This window comes from Sebastes fasciatus, chromosome 12 (genome assembly GCF_043250625.1).
Source record: "Sebastes fasciatus isolate fSebFas1 chromosome 12, fSebFas1.pri, whole genome shotgun sequence".
Taxonomy (NCBI): Eukaryota; Metazoa; Chordata; class Actinopteri; order Perciformes; family Sebastidae; genus Sebastes; species Sebastes fasciatus.
The window spans coordinates 13,721,229-13,727,029 of NC_133806.1; positions in this window are offsets into that span (position 1 = coordinate 13,721,229).

Genomic DNA, 5,801 nt, shown 5'->3' on the forward strand with positions numbered 1-5,801 from the left:
ACAGCACCGCACCACTCCGCCAGTTGAACAAGCACCGTTATAACCTCCCACCGCGTCATGCAACTCGACTAATCACAGCTCGGAGCGTCTCACCGGTGATGGAACGCTGACCAATCACATTCCTCTAAATCCTGCAGCGGACCAATAGGAAGCCAGCTCTGCCCCTCCTGCTTTACTGCAGAATTCAGGGGCTTGCAGCCAAGCAGCGTCGCGAGTCTCTAGGCTGAAATTTTTTTTATAGAAATGGACGCACAAGGTTAGACTCTAGTTGTCGTGATTGTGTGTTTTTTGCTCATCATGCAATGTTATTTATATCACATAAAGTTAGTGGATATTGTGTGCGTTTAATGCATGTGATAAAACACCCAGTGGATGTCTCATCATCGGTCGTGTTGGTTCCTGTCATGAGCATGTTGTGCACATCCATATGCCACTTTTCAGGGGCCTTGGTGCATCAGACGGACGAGGCAGCAATACAAGTCATAGAGTGTGCGTGTGAGAGAAATGCAGATATAAGGAAATGGGTCGAAGTCAGAATGAATCCTATCACTTAACAGTTTATCAATCTGTCACTGCACGTTAGGGGAATTGCAGCCTGACTGTGTTCAGTTTTGTCAATGCAGAGTCAGCAATTTAAGCTGATTTGGAGATACTTGCACTCAGTGGTAAAGGTAAAATTAAGGTAAAAGGTCAAATTAATACAAGTCATAGTGTGCGTGTGAGAGAAATGCAGATATAAGAAAATGGGGGGAAGTCAGAATTAATTCTATATTACTTCACAGTTTATCAATGTATCACTGCACGTTAGGGGAATTGCACTCTGACTGACAGTTTTGTCAATGCAGAGTCAGCAATTGTAGCTGATGTGGAGATACTTGCACTCAGTGATAAAGGTAAAATTACTGACATGGGCGTAAAGAATCAAACCTGACTTGTTTCAACACTATAATCTGGGAGTCTTTGGAGCTATTGACATTCATGAGGGGCAGTTGTAAATAATGTTATCTACTGTTGACAAGTGGGATTGGCAGCTGCAGCAAGTATCCACACAACCCGACAGGAATGAACTACTCTAACAATCCAGACTACATTCTTTCAACACTGGACAGCCAGAAAGAGAGAGAGGGACGGAAATGATAGAAGAGAGACAGAGAGGGAGGTGTGCCAAGTGTGAGCAAAGAGAACAAAACACGAGGACAAGAAAGAAAATGGGTAGTTTAGAAAGACTGTGTATTTTTTCTGGCTAAAATAGATTCAAAGACAGACAGCGTGAGAGAGAAACAGACAGAGGACATGCAAGAGGAGGCTGGCCCATATGCAGCAGTGATTTGGCATTTAAGGCCTTTGGTCACGTTTTTCCTCCCTGCTTTTCATTCAAGGAATGATGCAGCACACATGTTTGGAGTCACTGAGTTGTATACGCACTCTAACCACACACACATTCATGCATTCAAAGCCATGCCTGTTTTGCAAGGGAAAGCTGAGAGTCATACTTGCTTAGTGTGCCTGCAGCAGATTGTTGCCATGCCTCACTGCCTCCCTCTCTGCAGGCCCAGACGATGACCATGCAGCACAATGAAACCCCCGAGCATCAGAAGGGGGGTTAGCTCAGGGTTAGAGGACAGTCAGCTACAACTCTCTGCAAACATGCTGCTATATTTAGTGCAGCTGGTTTTTATTATTTAAGCTATGCGAAATACTGCAGATGACTAACAAATGTCACTAATTAAATTTAGCTGTGAGTAATCACGTTTTTGTTTATGTTTCGTAACCCTCTTGAACTACCAGATGGGTGGGGTAAACTTTCAAATACACATTCTGTTCCCAGTGTGGAAAATCCCGCCTAGACTGCACCCACAGGATGTGAAAGCACATGTTGACACTTTCACTTTATTATATATTTATTTATACCCTGATCCGGTTTCGAAAGAGCAATTTGCACAGCTTATATGAATGACAGGTTACTGCATGTAGCTAGCACTATGTAGAAATGTCACTGCAAATACTATGAAAAGCAACATAAATATGTAGGCATAATACACAGTAGTATCAATAGATAGACTCTTGTATTTTTAGTCCTTTTCAAGAGGAATACCTTGTTGTAAAAGTATCGTATACAGCTAAAGCATTACAAATCTGGTGGCTTCCTAAATTTAAAGCACTTTGGCAGTACAACACTGCTATTCATTTTGGAGACAAATTAATTTCAAGGATCTAACAATACAAAATATTCAATTTGTTTTAATTTACTTGGACCAACCCCCCCAAAATGTGAGGATGAGTATTAGGCTTAAATTATGCTATACAAGGGATGTACAAAATAACAGAAACACCAATGAAATTCAACAGCCTCTCAATAAAAAGTATTTGGTGAACCTCATAATGTTTGGGTTTGGTTGTGACTGTAAGAGGTCTTGGTTTGGAATATTTATTGTAGGGCAACGTTACTGCCAACTGTCTCTATTATTTTGCCCACCCTAATGCCTATGGCGTGACTGTTTTCCTGTGACTGTCAACTTGTTTCTTTAAAGGTGCTAAATGCCGAATGGGAGTATTTCTATTGGAACTGCGTTGCTCTCAACATGGCAACGGCTGAGCCGGCGGCTTTGTAGCTAGTGGTGTTCAATGCGCTAACAGTGGAAATGATGGCAAAAGTGCAGATAGTGCTAACAGTGTTCACCTGGGGGGAACCGGAGGGTGGGTACTACACTTCCGCGATGGCACAGTCGGTCAGGACGGCGTTATCAGCTGTAACCGCCACATGAGAGCGGTGCAGAGCGGCGGCCGTGAGCTAACCAGTGGGGCACGCTCATATGCACTAAAAGATATGCGCATCAACAAAGCACAGAGAAGCTCTGATTACAACACACAGAATCAAATAGTTGTTTGATGCTATATTAATGCTCTGGATATCGTATAGAGCACCTTTCATGCTTATTGAGTTATATAGCTTTAAAAAATCCTTTTATCATAGAAGTGTTGAGGCATGTATACCATACAGTAAACTGTGAGGATTAACAGATAGAATTTGATCCTGAAGCACTCAGTGCTGCCCATGAGGGTGACTTTGTCACTGTGCTGCTGCTAATAAAGTTCTTTTCAATCTCATTTCAACCAAAATGGCTGCCAGTATAGTATCCTTTCTTAACCTCTGTTATACCTTCATGTTGCCCACCCCCACCCCCACCCCCACACCCACCACCACCCACACCCACACCACCACCACACACCTCCCTGCCATGCAGTACAAGAAAGGAGGGGAGGGGAAAAAATCCCCCAATTCTCGGTCTCCACAGCAACAGCAGTCAGATGACCTTGTCTCCGACTTGTTCTGCTGAGTCAGAAATTGAGGGATGGGCGAGGGGGATGCAGGCAGGAAAGAATAGGAGAAAAGAAAGAGAGGGAGAGATGGATGACACAGAGAGAAAGCTGGTACTAATTGTTATTCTAACAGATTCCGGCTGTGTGGATGCTGCTCTTGTACACAGTGCTGTGTCATACTGATTTACATGAGGCTGATGTCTTGAAGAGAACATCAAGAGAGATACAAGGCCCTGTGCAAAGTGTGACAGCATGCGTAGTCAGTGATTTTGGAAAGTATGATGGTGTACTGTATGAATCAGAGCTGCTGATGAATATCATATGTCATGAGGTGTCATGGACTATGTGTGTGGTTTGGAAAATATGTGTGGGGAAGACTAAAATAGAGTCTGTATATAGTATCTAAATATACATACACTACATAGCCAAAAGTATGTGGACAACCGTACATTACAGTCTTGTTAAGCAACTCATTCTAGAAACCACGGGCATGAATACACTGTTATAACAGTCTCCTCTCTTCTGGGAAGGTTTTCCACAAGATCTTGGAACCTGGCTTCAGAAATGTTATCCTATTGTGCAACAAAAGCTCTAAGTGAGGTCGGACACGGATGTTTGGTGATAAGGCTTCATTCCAGTTCATCCCAAAGGTATCAGATGGGGTTAAAGGTCAGGGATCTGTGCACGAAAGTCAAATTTTTCCACACCAAACTCCAAAGAGGCCATTTCTTTATGGGCCTTGCTTTGTATATGGTGGCACTGCCATTTCGAAAAGGAAAGGACCTCACCCAGACTGTTGCTATGCAATGATGGAATCACTTTATGCTATAGCAGGGGTTTTCAAAGTCTGAGACTGTGGGCCTCCCCTCAGACAAAGCTTGGAAAAGTCCCCTCCTTAGATTACTTGCATAGTTTTGCTCAATTCCTGGATGCCTATGGGATCATGAGTATGTTATTTGATCCCAAAGACACTAAACAATTGAGCCAAGATAGTCTATTATTGCTGTTTGACATAACATCAGACTACACCCTATACATAAAAAAATGTTTGTCCTGAGACATTTATTGGTTTTTGACACTGGGAAAGTAAGAAAAACAGTAAAATTCCCCAAAACTACTGTATCTCTGAACTATGTATTTAACCAGATGATAAGACTGTTGTCAGGCTATTAAATAGGCGTTATCAGTCGCTATAAGCCCCATAGATGTGGGTCAATAGGGGCCTACTACACCCACTAGTATGTTTTATCATCTATTCACATGGTAGATCACTGAAAGAAGGTATAAAAGAAGACGACAGCGACCTCTAACGACCGTCGAATCGGGTGAAGAAACCATATCATACATTTAGGCTATATGTGATCTTTTCCCTCTCCTGAAAGTAAAAGTGAGCCCCCCTGGAGAGGCCCGCCTCACACTTTGAAAACATCTGTGCTGTAGCATTAAGATTTCTCTATACTGGATCTTAGAGACATAGCTCAAACCATGAAAAACAACCCCAGACCAAAGTTACATAATGTAAACAGGCTTGTCCACATGCTTTTGGTCATATTATAAGTAGACAGTCAAAATTAGGGTTTGAATGTGAGTGTACGGAGTCATCTGTATTTGTGTTTGTGCGTGCATGTGAATGTGTGTGTGTGTGCATGAAGGTGATCCTAGCTAATCCGGTTTTATAAATGTCTGACATAATCTGTGTTCCACTCACAGAGTCCAGAAGGGAGGAAAAGAGGCAGAGATAGAGAAGAGAAGAGGATGGAGAGAGAGAAAGAGAGGGTTGGGATCTCAGGGAACAGATGATGGAAAGGCAGATGGGGTTAAGGAGGATGACAGAAATGAGGCGTGCAGAGAGGGAGGGAAGAAAGGGGATAAGGAGGACATGCAGTAAGACAGAGATGAAGGAAAGAGCCAGGTGGGTGGTGGAAAATTCCTCTGGGATTTAGCGTGGAAAGAGTGACATGTGACCGTCAATGAAGGTTCAGTTATCATGGAGTAGCAGATGTGTGGTAAAGGGCAAGAGAGGAGAGATGGAGGGCAGAGCAGAGTCCGTATTCAGATAAGGAAAAAAGCAGAAGGGAATCTGTCAATGTAAAGGAATGTAGGTGCAATGGAGAAATGTACCCTTAAAAACTTAAAACAGTTTGAATAAACACACGAACACATGAAGTTGAAGTAAAGGAATAGAACTGCAAACAGGAGACATACTGTAATCCCTTACACAAGACACCAGAAGCCAAGCAGGAATGTCTCCAAGATTATCTTCCTTCGGGAGACATTATGTATACACATCAGGTTATATACTTCTCATAAAGACAAAGAAAACCTTTTTCATTGGTCAACTTACTTCTTACACTATAGTATAATGTGCGTAATGTGCATTTTGTTGTGTTTTTTTCCTCAAAAAAAGCTGAATATTATACTTACAGTGTAAACCTTGCGCAACTTCCGTTGGCACAACTTTACGTAATTATGGTTATACG